The following is a 17,023-nucleotide window of genomic DNA, read 5'->3' on the forward strand; positions in this document are numbered from 1 at the left end:
AAATATCCATTATCCTTAAAACAACATTGTCTAGTAAAGTTACGTTGCAGAGTGGATGTCTTATCTTTGTGGTCCTTTTCAGTTGTTAGATTCTGGGAAGTTTTCATTCTAAATTCTCAGCAGTAGTTTTCTTGCACAACAGTTATTATAAGTAATTCATCCAGACCAGAGATGGCAAAAACATGAAACCTATGCTGCCTCTTTCCTCACCTCTGTGGTCCCATTACTGTACTCACAGAAGATCCTGCAGGTCACTGTTGGCACTCATATCCCACATCTTTACCCACCTGACAGTCTCTCCCAATCATCAGTCCAGGCATCCTCAGCCAATCAAAGCTGGCAATGTGAGATGCAGCTTACTTAGCACTGTGATCTGGAGCTAGCTCTTCCTAAGGTGTTGTATTGCTTACTTGGAAAACATCTAGGAAGATAGGACATGGAGCAAAACTAACTCCAGAATTTTAAAACAGTTGAGGAAAAGAAATGGTATAGTTTCCATCTGTGCCTGTGCACACATACAATAAAGCATATACTTGAATAAAAATCAGATCCTTCAAGAATTGAGCTCATCCTAGGTAAGTTTTCACTGGATTTATTCATGTTAAGCATTTATGCTTTGAAATTCATTAAGATGAGCACCACCATATGTAATGAATGTGTGACTAAGGCTTGGAGTCTTCCTTTTAGACACAGGCATGAACAACAAACACAAAGTGAACAGTGAGAAGAAACCGATACCATGCTGCAGCTGTATTAATGACAAAGAAATCAATTCCACCTGGGAAAATTTCATAAAAGAGGTGCCTCTCATCTGGACTTTGGAATTGAACAGTTCTTTAAAGTTTTGGAGCAGCTGAAGGGACTTTGACTTTGCAGAAGGCCTTAATTGAAGGTGCATGGTATAGTCAAGATCCCTGAACTCAATAGTTCTTGATTCGATTATCTGTTTCTATTCTTCAATGTTCTAATAACATCACTTGCTACTTATCTTTTTGTTCAATAATATTTCAGCATCCAAGATTTGACTCATCCTGAATTTAGGCTCAGCACAGAATCTCTTTGCACTCTCCAAAAATCATCTACTCAACAGCAAGAAAGGCCATGTTCTTAATATTTCGGTTGGAGTTTGGTAGATAGGTGAAGAAGTTCTCACAGCTTTAAGAACAGCATTTGAGTTTTCATTTGTCTCACTTAGGAAGTTTAAAGTGAGAGCTGTGTACTGATGGATAAATTATGTTTATAAAAGAAAAACCAGCTGCCAAACAATTTATTGCCTCCCCATGAGTCATCTATAGAGCCTCCTTCATGACTTGTCACCACTCCCACTTTGTGTCACTCAGGATGGCAAACTGGGGTCTGTATTTTCCTGTGAATTCTTAGTAATTGCATTCGGAATTGTCCTGATAACTATAGGCGATGATGGACATGTTAATTAGCTTGATTGTCATAATCTTTCTGCAATGCATACATACATTAAAACATTGCATTGCATACTGTTACAGACTGAATAGGATATGGTTCTCAAACACAGGCAGACTGTTAAATCTCAAAGTCACTGAATTGATGGTATTAAGAATCTGAAAACTTAATCAGAGTGTCTAGGAGGTAGGCCTGATAGGAAGTCCTAAGCCCCTGGGAGCATGCCCTTAGAAGGTAGTTTTTGAGAGAGAGTTGGTTATAGAAGCCTAATTGGGCCTACACACTCTGTTTCCTGGCCTGCCATGTGATCTTTCCTACACTGCCATCTGTCGTCCTCATCTGACACTAAACCAATGGGGTTGCCCAATCTTGGACTGTGAAACTCCAAAACTAAGAGCCCAAATAAACTCCGGTACTTCATTCATAGCTTCCTCAGGTATTTGATATTGTGTTGAGGATCTCACTTACATACATATAATCAAGACATACAATTTTTATTTTTTAATTGTACAAGAAGTTGTCAAGATAGAGGTAGAAAATTGAGTCCATGAAGATAAGTAAAAGTTTACGTTAACCACAAAATTTACAATTAAATATTATTGCAATTCAGAAGAGAATTTGATCTGAACTGGCTATTAACAAAGGTAACAACAAATGGGATTACTTCAAGCTAAGAAGCTTCTGCACCTCAAAGGAAATACTCAAGAAAATGAAGAGGCCACAAACAGAATGGGAGAAAATATTGGTAAACTATGCAACTGATAAAGGATTAACATTCAGAATCTATAAAGAACACAAGTAATTCAACAACAAAACAAACAATCCAGCCAAAAAAATGGACAAAGGACTTGAACAGGGATTTTTCAAGGGATGAAATTCAAATGGTCAACAGACACATGAAAAAATGCTCAGGATCACTAACCATCAGGTAAATGCAAACAAAAACCACAAAGAGGTTTTACCTCAACCCAGTTAGCATTGTTATCACACGAAAATAAAAAACAATAAATACTGTTGAAGTGAAATGGACACTGTGAGAAACAATGACTTGATCAGCCCTTGTCCTGACTGTAAAGGAACAACTTACTACTTTATTCCTTTTAGTATTTTTTTTGTTCTACTTAATACTATTGAACTCTGTAATTAACACACAATTATTCTTAGGTGTTTAAATTTAACTGAAAAGTGATCCCTCTTAAATATAAGAGTGGGAATAAGAGAGGGAAGAGATGTACAGTTCAGTACATGCTTAATCGGACTTACCCCTAACGGTAGAGATAGAAACGTGCCAGGGGATTCCAATTCAATCCCATCGAGGTGGCATGTACCAATGCCAGCTCACTAGTTGAAGTGATCAGTTTCAGTTCATAATTGATCATAATGATAGGATTAAGAGTCAAAGGGATCACATAAACAAGACTAGTGTCTGCTAATACTAATTAAATTAAAAAGGAGAGAAGGATCCAACATGGGAAGCAGGATATAGCAGACTCATAGACTGGCAGATGTCCTAAACAGCACTCTGGCCTCAGAATCAGCCCTTAAGGCATGTGGATCCGGCTAAAAAACCAATGAGAGTATTCCAGGCATGGAAAGCCATGATACTCTGGCAAAAAAACAAACAAACAAAAAAAATACCTAAATGAAAGATCTCTGTGAGTGAGATCCCAGTGGAAAGAACGGGCCATCAAAAAGGAGGTACCTTTCTCTGAAGGGAGGAGAGAACTTCCACTCTGACTATGACCTTGTATAAATAAGATTGGAGTCATCAAACTTAAAAGGCTTCCATGGCCGTGGCAACTCATGACAAGAGCCTAGGGAGATTATTGACGCCATAAACAAGAGTGTCAAATTGTTAAGTCAACAACAGGAGTCACTGTGCACTTACTCCTCACGTAGGATCTATGTCCTTAATGTGTTGTACTATGTGAATTAACTGTATAACTAGTACTCAAACAGTACTTTATACTTTGTGTGTCTGTGTGGGTGCAAACTGTTGAAATCTTTACTTAGTATATACTAAATTGATCTTCTGTATATAAAGATAATTGAAAATGAATCTTGATGTGAATGGAATGGTAGAGGGAGTGGGAGATAGGAGGGAGGTTATGGGGGGGGGGAAGCTGCTATAATCCAAAAGTTGTACTTTGGAAATTTATATTTATTAAATAAAAGTTAAAAAAGGAAAAGAAATGAAAAATATACAAATTTGAAACAAAGAATTAAAACTGTCTTCATTTGCAGTCAACATGATCCTATATCAAGAAAATTCTAAGGAAAGTTCAAAGCATTTATGGGATATAACACATTAATTTAACAATGTTTTAGGATGCAAGCTCAGTACAGAAATATTGATTTTTACTACTAATAATCTTAAAATGAAACCAAGAAGATAACTCCATTCCAATATCTTCAAAAATGAGATAATTTAAAATGAGTTTTAAAATATACATACAATATATAAACTCTGAAATGTATAAAATATTACTGAAATAAATTCTAATAATTTCCAAATTGTTGGATACATTGTGTTCAAGGATTGAAGACATACTTTTGGAATGTTCTCTCCACATTGATCTGTAATTTCTGTATAATCCCTATAAAATTCCAACTGGTTTTTCTGGAAAAAATCATAAAATTTTACATTGAAATGAAAAATTTCTAGTATTGCCAATAATTACTAAAAAGAACAAAGCTGAAAGACTGGTACTACCTAATTCAAAAAGTTAATGTAAAACTACGGTAATTAAGACAGTCTGGAATTGATTTAAGAAAAGACATATAAATGAAGAGAACAAAAGATCTAGATATTTACATTTACTTTCAGTTCAATTAATTTTCAACAAAACTGCCAAGGTAATCTAAGGGAACAATTGACATCCTATGATTTGATTATTGTTTATAGCCGTTGGCTATATTCCTGTGGAACAGGGGTCTTCTCTTTCTACTTGTTAAGCACTATATTTAGCTGAGCATTATGCCTCTGATTACAGAAACAAATTGAAAGTATATTATCACACAAATTAAAAGAAAAAAAGAAGGAAAAGAAGGAGGAGGGAGGGAGGGAAATACTATGCTCTATGGGGGCCGGCGCCATGGCTCAAAAAGGTTAATCTTCCACTTGCGGCACTGGCATCCCATATGGAGGCCAGTTCTAGTCCCGGCTGCTCCTCTTCCAATCCAGCTCTCTGCTGTGGCCTGGGAAAGCAGTAGAAGATGGCCCAAGTGCTCGGGCCCCTGTACCCGCTTGGGAGACCAGGAAGAAGCTCCTGGCCCCAGATCAGCATAGCTCCAGCCGCTGAGGCCATTTGGGGAGTGGACCAATGGAAGGAAGACCTTTCTCTCTCTCTTACTTTCTGTAACTCTACCTCTCAAATAAATAAATTTAAAAAAATCTTTACAAAAAGAATTGCATCTATGAAACATGAAATCTGTCCTCTTTATGTTAATAAAAATTCTTAAGAGTAAGACCTAAATTACAAAAACTATGAGGAGAAACTACAGGAGAAAATCATTGTGACCTTGGATATGGCAAAATTTTTCTAAGATACGACACTAAAACCACAATGCATAAGATAGAAAACAGTTGGATTCAACAAAATTAAAATTTTGCTCTTCAACGACTATTTTTCTAATAAAAAGGCATGACATAGATGAAAAATACTTGAAATACATATAACTATTAAAAGACTTGTGTTCAACTCAATAAAAGTTGTAACTTACAACTTAATAAAAAGACAAACCAATTACAAAAACTTTGAAAACACATGAAATTATGTTTGAAATTACAGAAATGCATTAAAACTACAATCATATGACACTAGTCACTCATTTTAATGGTCATAATCTAAAAAAGTAGCAATGTCAAATGTTGGATACAGTATAGAGAAACAAACTTTTGTACATTGCTGGTAGAAGCTGAAAATGATACAATTATTTAGTAAAACACTTTGGTGGTTTCTCAAAAGACTAAACATATATTTCTCATACAACCAAAAAATTTCACTCCTAGGTATCTACTCAAGAGAAATGAAGAATCTGCTCACACAAATACTAGAATGCAAATGTTCATAGCAGTGTTATTCATGATAGCCCCTAGAAACAATGCAAGTGTCTACCAGCTGATGCACAAACAAGCAAAATATGATATATCAACACAACGGAATATTGTTCAGCAATAAAAAGGAATGAACTACTGATGAATGTAATAACTTAGGCAAACCTCAGAAAGAAATAATATATTAAGTGAAAGAGGCTCTAAACAAAGCACTACATTCTGTATGATTTTATTTTATGAAATTCCTTTAAAATGTAAATCTTTAGAGACAGATAAGAGAACAATATTTGCCAAGGGCTGTGATGGAACTTAACCTCAGATAAGCATTATTGAATATTTTGTGGTAATAAAGATACTCTAAAAATGTATAATAATGATTCCATAACTGTAAAAACTTACTAAAGATCATTGGTTTGTACACTTACAGTGGGTGAATTTTATGGTATTTAAATTATACCTCAATGGAGCTGTTAAGAGCCATTTCCTTAAAAAATAATTATACTTTCAATTCTTCTGGACTAGTGGTTCTGCAGTAGGCATGAGGAAGAGGAAAAGCAGGGAAGAAGACAAGAGGCAACATTAAAATGATCTGAGCTCATTTTTTATACTCAAATACTTGCTGCTCCCTTGAGTATAATACCGGAAATAAAAAAAAATCATGTCTTATGGGGAGGCTGTTTATAGTTTACAGTGCTCCCCAGATGATTTTGGTATGCGTCACCCCCCAAATACGTTAACCCTGAGAATCCCTTTTTTTTTTTTTTTTTTTTTTTTGACAGGCAGAGTGGACAGTGAGAGACAGAGAAAAAGGTCTTCCTTTGCCGTTGGTTCACCCTTCAGTGGCCAGCGAGGCCGGCGCACTGCGGCTGGCGCACCATGCTGATCGAAAGCCAGGAGCCAGGTGCTTCTCCTGGTCTCCCATGGGGGTGCAGGGCCCAAGCACTTGGGCCATCCTCCACTGCCCTCCCGGGCCACAGCAGAGAGCTGGCCTGAAGAGGGACAACCGGGACAGAATCCAGCACCCCGACCAGGACTAGAACCCAGTGTGCTGGCGCCACAGGCAGAGGATTAGCCTATTGAGCCACAGCGCCGGCCTGAGAATCCCTTCTCTTGATCAGCTTGGGTCCCAGGAGTCTGTTTGCAATAAGCAAAGTGGGTTAAGTCTTGTGATCAGAGAAGCTTAAGCAATCCTTCCCACGTTCTGCAGTACAAAGACTATTCATCATTGCAGAAGGTAAAGCAGATGAATATTACACTGAAAAGACCAATTTTCTGGTCCTCTGTTGACCACATCTTCCCAGTCCATCTTCAGTGCTAGACAGTAGAATTAGTGCTAGCAAGTATTTTCCCAACTGTAATAAATTAAGCCAACAATTAAGAATTCCAATTTGTCCACCTCTATAAGGCTTTATGTCCCTCAAAAGGGCTCTTTCTGAGATCAGTACCAAAAGGGTAAACCATTTTGGTACATTAATAACAAAATCATACTCACTATACGTTAGTTATGAAATAATCCACTAACTTTATAACTAGCCATGGTCCTCTATGGCAAAAAGTGCTCTAAGTCTTTCCAACTCAGTGATTATAAGACCGTACTCAGTTTTGAAGAGTAGTATCTTTCCTTTGAAAAATTTTGTCATTTGTTACTCAGTGGGGATTTTCCATTCTTGGAAGAATATAGGAAATATTAAAATATAGCAAAATAAAACAAAATAAAATATAGCACTTAGCAGTCACCTTCTATTGCTTTCTTTTACCAATTGTCAAGTTTACCCCCAAAAAGTCCAGTTGCTGTGACAGAGATAAAAGGTTCCTACTGTGGAAAATAAAGGCAGCTTTGTAAGGGAGAGAACAGGGAGACTTGGGTCAAAGTCAGGTGACAGCCAGCTCTAAGAACAGCAACAAGGTCCCTAAACCTGCCTAGCAAATTGCTGGAAATTCATACCATTCTTTTGGCATTTAGGGACAAAACGTTTAGCTTTCCCATGAAGGCTGAATATAATGAGAAAATGCTTCCTGATAGCAGAGCCTACGAGCACTACAGCTATCACATACTGGAGAGTGGTTGAGCAGTGGCATTAGTAATTGCACCAAGGTTCCTGGGTGAGAGCAAAGTGCAGGCACAAATCCTGCAAAAATTGAGTGGCATCTATCCCATCCCTGTCCATTGTGATCTCTTCTTAGGAGCGCCTACTTCTGCAACCCACATCCCCTAGACTTCCCCACTCCTTGATATCCCAGTTCCTGGGGGACAGTCAAGTGTGACCAGTTACAGAAGAATGTCCCACATAGAGAAGGGAGTGATTTTTTCCAACATTTTACAGAGGCTAGGCAAAGGGAAGCAGGGTAGGAAATGATTTTGCACGCAAATTTAGCAAACATTTACTGAGGACCTATGATGTGTGCTGGAGTGTTCTGGGCGCCAGACAATGGAAGACAAACATAGCACAAACTCTGCCACTGAGAAACTTGCAGCCTTACTCAAACCAAAGGGAAAAAGGAACTCTTAGTTCAGTCAAGAGGCTCTCGTAAAGATGCAATCAGTTCCAGAACAGATGAGCACCCTTGTCCCTGCCTTGGTCACCAGCTAATGGCTCTGGAGCATGCCCAGCCCATGACTGCCATCTGTTTCCAACAATGCAGACACCTGCCCACAGAATGTTCCAAAACAGACCTTGGAAAAATACACTTCCTGTAATTGAAAAAGGAACTTGGAAAAGGTCTAGAGTTTTTGGCCCATCCAATAAATAGGCACAGGTCCAAAATGAGAAATGTAATTAAATTTGATAATGACTCACTGGAATCATTTGAAAATGTACCAAGAGAAGAAAAAAGAATGAGAGGAGTGGAAGGAAAAGAAAGAAAGGGAAAGGGGAGGGTGGGGAGGAGAGGCAAAGAGTAAAACATCCCAGGTACAGGAGCACAACAAAAGTTAATGTCTCTCTTCCTGGCAGTTCCAGGGAATTCTACTTTCCAGGGATCCAGGTGAGTTGATGAGAAAAGAATGGGGCATGATTAGGAGAAAACTGGAAGTAGGTGCCCTAGGCAGCTATTCTGAATTCCTGCAGCTGTTCGAGGACCCTGGGTTGCAGCCTCATAATAGAGGGACTCTTTAAGAAGATGCAGCAGCCCTGTTGGCGAGCAGACATATCACAGGAAATCCCGTCTTCTGGGCCATGCCCAGTTTCCAAGGCACAGGTGCATCCCCTCTTGGTTCTCCCAATGCCTCTGTAAGAGAGGTAGGGAGGGCCCACCCTCCTCTCCATGGAGATGCAAAAACAGAATTTCCTCCCCCAATACTTCCTCCACTCTGCTTTGCAGGGGTTCTCCGCTTCCCAGGAGTCCAAGAAACTCCATCTTCTCACTCTTGCAAAGAATGAGGTCCTAGTTGGTGAAAATCTGATTTACAGCCCAGAAATCAATCAATCAATGATTTATATTCATTCTCTCTCTCTCTCTCCACACACACACAATCAACAGCAACACACGGTTTTCCTTTATGAGCAATGATCAGGGTCTGTGGGAATGCTGGAAGTTGAATAGGTTGTGGACATTGTGTGAATTCCTTACTGGACAGAAAGGTCTCATACACTCAGGGAAGGGACAATCTGACAGCTGCTATGCATTGGGCCCAGGGACTTGGAGCCCCAAAGAACCAACTTCTCCCTCTGTGGGTGTTACTACAATAAAGACAGGTCTACATCTGTCACCCAGACTCCAGCAGTGCCACTCCCTCCAGGCAGATTATAAACCATAGCAGAGAGAGAATGGAAATGCACCAGTCTCTGCTGCCCAACCCTCACTGCTCCACTTCTGGGATCTTTTCTTTATTCAGTCATGGAGAAGCTAAGGCAGGTTTCCGCAGTTCCCCACTGAGATCTCAAGGCAGGAAAGTGGAAACAAACAACTCTGTCCACTGTGTAGGGAAATTGCTGGTGGCTCAGCAGAATCCATCAGCTGCATTCCCAGTAGGTTTGAAAATAAGTGATGACTGTGTTAGCAACAGCAATGTTTGACAGGAAACAGAGACTGTGCCCCACAGGGCTTGCCCTTGGCACTCCAGAACTATCTACAAATCACTTTCTTTATTTTTAAATTACTTGGTGTTCTTGACAAATTGACTAACACAAGGGAAGCACATTTTCCCATAGCGTTCTCCAATCTACCTACTTTGGTTACATGCCACAGTCCTGCCCTTCATGCCTTCCCTTTGGCTGGGAATATGCCAGTATTAGTTTTGGATGTATTTTTTTATTTTAAAATTTTTATATATTTATTTTGTTTATTTGAAAGACAGGGAGACAGAAAGAAGAACAAAGAAGAAGTCAGGGAAAGACCTTCCTCCTGCTGATTCATTTCCCAAATGCTGGCAACAGCCAAAACTGGGCCAGTCTGAAACCAGGAGCCAGGTCTCCCACATGGGTGGCAGGGAATCAAGCACTTGAGCCATCATCTGCTGACTCCCAGGTGTGCATTAGCAGAAGGTTGGAACTGAGAGCTGGACCAGGACTTTAACCTAGTCACTCCACCATGGGATGCAGGCATCCTGAACAAAATCCCAATTGCTATGACAAAACCCACCCCTGAAATATTTTTAATCAAGTTCCAGGCATGTCATTTCCAATACTACACTATGAATCTTTATAAAAATTTTTAACATAACCCCAACGTTATTAAGCACATCTAACAATTTTAAAGAATAAGTTCTGGGTGTCATCCAACAAAATAAATTTTCTTTAAAAAATGTCCTTTACAGTTCATCCATTCAAATCAGGTGCAGACCAGGTCCACACATGGCATTACGATGTTTTCTCCTCTTGTGCCTCTTTTCTTCTAGAACCATCCCATCTCCCCCTGCCCATTATCACTGGCTGGCTTGTAACCTAGGTCAACAGTCCTGTAGAATGTGCCATGTTCTGGATGTGTCTGTTTGCTTCCTTGGGGTTTTCTCTAACTCTGCTCTGTAAACTGACCATTTGAGTGAGAAGCTTGATTAGCATCATGTGCATGTGACAAACATATATGCATATGTGTGACTCTCATCAAGCTTCCAGTCAATATACACAGACAAGAGGACTTCAAATAGTCTCTAGAATTATACATGAACCTATGTATGACTCAGCAGCAGGCATCAGTTGCTGTACACTCACACAAACACACACACCCACACCCACACACACACACACAAAATAATTCACAGATTATTCCACATTCTTCCTGTGGAATCCCTTGGGAGACACATGCAACCTACCTAAATTGAACCAGGAAGACATAGAAAACCTAAACAGACCCATAACTGAGACAGAAATTGAAACAGTAATAAAGGCCCTCCCAACAAAGAAAAGCCCAGGACCAGATGGGTTCACTGCTGAATTCTAACAGACATTTAAAGAACTAACTCCAATTCTTCCCAAACTATTCAGAACAATCAAAAAAGAGGGAATCCTCCCAAATTCTTTCTATGAAGCCAGCATCACCTTAATTCCTAAGCCAGAAAAAGATACAGCATTGAAAGAGAATTACAGACAAATATCCCTGATGAACATAGATGCAAAAATCTTCAATAAATTTCTGGCCAATAGAATGCAACAACACATCAGAAAGATCATCCACCCAGACCAAGTGGGATTTATCCCTGGTATGCAGGGATGATTCAATGTGCGCAAAACAATCAATGTGATACACCATATTAACAGACTGCAGAAGAAAAACCATATGATTATCTCAATATATGCAGAGAAAGCATTTGATAAAATACAACACCCGTTCATGATGAAAACTCTAAGCAAACTGGGTTTGGAAGGAACATTCCTCAATACAATCAAAGCAATCTATGAAAAACCCACAGCCAATATCCTATTGAATGGGGAAAAGTTGGAAGCATTTCCACTGAGATCTGGTACCAGACAGGGATGCCCACTCTCACCACTGCTATTCAATATAGTTCTGGAAGTTCTAGCCAGAGCTATTAGGCAAGAAAAAGAAATTAAAGGGATACAAATTGGGAAGGAAAAACTCAAACTATCCCTCTTTGCAGATGATATGATTCTTTACTTAGGGGACCCAAAGAACTCTACTAAGAGACTATTGGAACTCATAGAAGATTTTGGCAAAGTAGCAGGGTATAAAATCAATGCACAAAAATCAACAGCCTTTGTATACACAGGAAATGCCATGGCTGAGGAAGAACTTCTAAGATCAATCCCATTCACAATAGCTACAAAAACAATCAAATACCTTGGAATAAACTTAACCAAAGACGTTCAAGATCTCTACGATGAAAATTACAAAACCTTAAAGAAAGAAATAGAAGAGGATACCAAGATGGAAAAATCTTCCATGCTCATGAATTGGAAGAATCAATATCATCAAAATGTCCACTCTCCCAAAAGCAATTTATAGATTCAATGCAATACCAATCAAGATACCGAAGACCTTCTTCTCAGATCTGGAAAAAATGTTGCTGAAATTCATTTGGAGACACAGGAGACTTTGAATAGCTAAAGCAATCTTGTACAACAAAAACAAAGCTGGAGGCATCAAAATACCAGATTTCAGGACATACTACAGGGCAGTTGTAATCAAAACAGCATGGTACTGGTACAGAAACAGATGGATAGACCAATGGAACAGAATTGAAACACCAGAAATCAATCCAAACATCTTCAGCCAACTCATATTTGATCAAGGGTCCAAAACCAATCCCTGGAGTAAGGACAGTCTATTCAATAAATGGTGCTGGGAAAATTGGATTTCCACGTGCAGAAGCATGAAGCAAGACCCCTACCTTACACAAAAATCCACTCAACATGGATTAAAGACCTAAAAATGACCCGACACCATCAAATTACTAGAGAGCATTGGAAAAACCCTGCAACATACAGGTACTGGCAAAGACTTCTTGGAAAACACCCCAGAAGCACAGGCAGTCAAAGCCAAAATTAACATTTGGGATTGCATCAAATTGAGGAGTTTCTGTACTGCAAAAGAAACAGTCAGGAAAGTGAAGAGAGAACCAAGAGAATGGGAAAATATATTTGCAAACTCTGCTACAGATAAAGGGTTGATAACCAGAATCTACAAAGAAATCAAGAAGCTCTACAAGATCAAAACAAACAACCCACTTAAGAGATGGGCCAAAGACCTCAATAGACATTTTTCAAAAGAGGAAATCCAAATGGCCAACAGACACATGAAAAAATGTTCAAGATCACTAGCAATCAGGGAAATGCAAATCAAAACCACAATGAGGTTTCACCTCACCCCGGTCAGAATGGCTCACATACAGAAATCTACCAACAACAGATGCTGGCGAGGATGTGGGGAAAAAGGGACACTAACCCACTGTTGGTGGGAATGCAAACTGGCAAAGCCTCTATGGAAGTCAGTCTGGAGATTCCTCAGAAACCTGAATATAACCCTACCATTCAACCCAGCCATCCCACTCCTTGGAATTTACCCAAAGGAAATGAAATTGGCAAAGAAACAAGCTGTCTGCACCTTAATGTTTATTGCAGCTCAATTCACAATAGCTAATACCTGGAACCAACCCAAATGCCCATCAACAGTAGACTGGGTAAAGAAATTATGGGACATGTACTCTATAGAATACTATACAGCAGTCAAAAACAATGAAACCCGGTCATTTGCAACAAGATGGAGGAATTTGGAAAACATCCTGCTGAGTGAATTAAGCCAGTCCCAAAGGGACAAATATCATATGTTCTCCCTGATCAGCGACAAATAACTGAGCACCAAAGGGGAAACCTGTTGAAGTGAAATGAACACTATGAGAAACAGTGACTTGATCAGCTCTTGTCCTGACGGTTGATGTACAATGTAATACTTTATCCATTTTAGTATTTTTTTTGTTCTAGTACTATTGGTTGAACTCTGTAATTAACACGAAATTACTCTTAAGTGTTTAAATTTTAACTGAAAAGTGATCCCTGTTAGGAATTTGGAAAACATTATGCTGAGTGAAATAAGCCATTCCCAAAGGGACAAATATCATATGTTCTCCCTGATCAGTGACAACTAACTGAGCACCAAAAAGGAAACCTGTTAAAGTGAAATGAACACTATGAGAAATGGTGACTTGATCAGCCCTCACCCTGACTGTTGCTGAACAACTTAATACGTTATCCCTCTTAGTATTTTTTTTTGTTTGTTCTACTTAATACTTTTGGTTGAATACTGTAATCAATACACAATTCTTCTTAAGTGCTGAAACTTAACTGAAAAGTGATCCCTGTTAAATATAAGAGTGGGAATAAGAGAGGGAAGAGATGTACAATTTGGGACATGCTCAAGCTGATTTGCCCCAAACGGTAGAGTTAGAAACATACCAGGGGATTCCAATTCAATCCCATCAAGGTGGCATGTACCAATGCCATCTCACTAGTCCCAGTGATCAATTTCTGTTCACAATTGGTCATAATGATAGGACTAAGAGTCAAAGGGATCACATAAACAAGACTAGTGTCTGCAAATACTAACTGATAGAATAAAAAAGGGAGAAAATGATCCAACATGGGAAGCGAGATACACAGCAGACTCATAGAATGGCAGATGTCCTAAACAGCACTCTGGCCTCATAATCAGCCCTTAAGACATGCAGATCTGGCTGAAAAGCCCATGAGACTATTTCAGGCATGGAAAGCCAAAACACTCTGGCAAAACAAAATAAATTACCTAAATGAAAGATCTCTGAGTGAGATCCCAGTGGAAAGAACAGGTCAGGTCATCAAAGAAGGAGGTACCTTTCTCTGAAGGGAGGAGAGAACTTTCACTCTGACTACAACCTTGTCTAAATAGGATCAGAGTCGGTGAACTCAGGGGGCTTCCATAGCCTTGGCAGCTCATGACAAGAGCCTAGGGTGATTACTGATGCCATAAACAAGAGTGTCAATTTGTTAAGTCAACAACAGGAGTCACTGTGCACTTATTCCTCATGTCCTTAATGTGCTGTACATTGTGATTTAATGCTATAACTAGTACTCAAGCAGTATTTTTCACTTTGTGTTTCTATGTGGGTGCAAACTGTTGAAACCTTTACTTAATATTGCTAAACTGATCTTCTGTATATAAAGAGAATCAAAACTGAATCTTGATGTGAATGGAAGGGGAGAGGGAGCAAGAAAGGGGAGGGTTGCGGGTGGGAGGGAAGTTATGGGGGGGGGAGTCATTGTAATCCATAAGCTGTACTTTGGAAATTTATATTCATTAAATAAAAGTTAAAAAAAAATAAAAAAAGAAGAATCTGTTAAAGGGGGATATATATTCTCTCTCTCCTCTCTTTCTCCCTCTTTCTACCCCACCCTTCCTACCCCCCAGTTTTTGCAAGAATTAGATGCTGTAACTAATGAAAGGGCCTCACACATTGTCTGGTGTGTGCCCAATTGGTCATTGTGCCCCTTCATTTTGTCACCTCCACTTCCACCTTCTCAATTCCTTTGCCTCCAAACTCTGACACGAGGACCCTCAAGTTCAGTGCATCCACTAACTAATCCTTGGAGTCTCCCAACTGTTCTCCCCTTCTGCCTTGTTTCAGCCTATCTTTAGCACAGTAGGTAAAATACAAGTCAGATCCTGTCACTGCTCTCCTCAAGTTGCTCCTGCAGGCTCTCCACCTCCATCAGAGTAAACACAAAGCCCCGACAATGACTATGAAGACCTGGGTGATTTCCGTCACCACACCTGCAGCTACTATTCCTGTTGCTCGGGCCCTACTCACTCAGCTCCAGTTGTATTGGCCTCTTTGCTGCACATTCAGCACCATGCCTACTTCTGCCTCAGGGCCTTTCCTTCCTACTGAACCATTTCCTCTAGGGCCTTCATGGCTTGTTTCCTCATTCTGTAGGTCTCTACTTAAAAGCCATCCTTTCATTGAGGTGTTCCTTGGCCACCCTACCTGCTGCATCATCCCCTCCTTCCCTGCTGTGCTGTTCTCCTTGGTACTAATGATCAAACAAAGCAGCTACTTGACTGATCATGTTTCTTTCCAGCTACCCTCTCCAATGTGAGAGGTCTAGGAGTCTATGGATTCTTCTGTTATTCACCACCGTCTCTTGAGTGCTACCTGCAACTTAGTAGGTGCTCAATCTTTGTTAAATGAAGGAATTTCTTCCTCCATTATGACTATTCAATATATCTCCAATGGGGCCGACACTGTGGCATAGTGGGTAAAATCCACCATCTACAGTGCCGGCATCCCATAAGGGCATCAGTTCGAGTCCCGTCTGCACCTCTTTCAATCCAGTTCTCTGCTATGGCTTGGGAAAGCAGCAGCAGATGACCCACATTCTTGGACCCCTGCACTCATGTGGAAGACCTGGAAGAAGCTCCTGGCTTTGGATCAGCACAGCTCCGGCCATTGCAGCTATTTGGGGAGTGAACCAGCAGATGGAAGACTTCTCTCTCTCTGCCTCGGCACTCTGTAACCCCGCCTTTCAAATAAACAAATATATGTTTAAATATATATATATAATATATATATATATATCTTCAATATGTTTCAAATGAAGAACTAATATTATTTCCCTCCTTGATATGAATTATGAATTTATATTTATGAAAATATGAACAAGAACAATGAGCTATGACTATCTGGGGCCAAGGGCAGATGGGCCTTGTGCATAACAGGGCTGAACACTTTGAATTATGAGTCAAGGTCAGACTCCTACAGAATGAGAATCTCCTCAAAACTTTAAAGTCAAATATCAAATGTCCCCACTTGTTTTAATTAAAGTTGTATAGAAGAAACTTTAGCTGTTGTTTTTGTTTTTTCATCTTTCTCAGGAATAATCTTCTGAATAGTTTAAGATCCTGAAAAATTTGATGAGCATCCAGGAACAGATGTTTTAGGGAGTTATGTTTTTAAAATTTAGTGGACTATGTACAAATAAAAATGGAAATCTTTCTTTAAAAAGCATTAAAAAGTGGCCTTGCGGCAAGATGGCGGAATAGGAAGGGAGCACACTGATAGTCCGGGGAGAGACAGTTTAATAAAAGTGGAGATACTGCAGGTTCAAGGAAGAGTAGGGGAGGAAACAGCAGAAGAAACTCTTCCAGAACGCGTGATTCACAGTGCACCTGCATGGAGAGCGTGGGAGCCCACAGTTCGGGACATCAGCGGCAGACTCAACACACCAGCGCTGGAACGCGAGGTGAGCCGAACCTCAATAGCCCGAGACACCGGCAGGCAAGCGGAGAGAGGAGACTAGAGGGAATGACCCCCGGGGGGGAAAAGTTCACCAGGCTAACTGGAAGAGAGAGAGAGAAAAAAAAAAAAAGGTGACTGGTACAGACACGGGTTTCTCTCTCTCCGCTCACCTCTCAAGGGCGAGCAAGACAAAGAGCAGGCGCCATCTTGGACATACGTCATAAGCAGAGCGACCTCAGGTCTGCACCAGCCCTGAGCCTAACAGAAAAACCTGACTCTGGGCGGGGTGAATTAACAGGAGATTAGGACCTAGTAAATTTGTGGTGCTACTGAACTGAGACTGTGAAAAAAGAGATGGTGGGGGAGAGAACTCACAGAATTCA

General features: G+C 40.0%; 1 protein-coding gene across 3 annotated transcripts in view; it reads right to left on the reverse strand.

Moving 5' to 3' along the window:
- ADAMTS12 (ADAM metallopeptidase with thrombospondin type 1 motif 12) overlaps window positions 1-17,023 on the reverse strand; it is a 363,744-nt gene that overhangs the window by 253,115 nt on the left and 93,606 nt on the right. The window lies entirely within an intron of this gene.

This window comes from Oryctolagus cuniculus, chromosome 14 (assembly GCF_964237555.1).
Source record: "Oryctolagus cuniculus chromosome 14, mOryCun1.1, whole genome shotgun sequence".
In the NCBI taxonomy this organism is placed as follows: Eukaryota; Metazoa; Chordata; class Mammalia; order Lagomorpha; family Leporidae; genus Oryctolagus; species Oryctolagus cuniculus.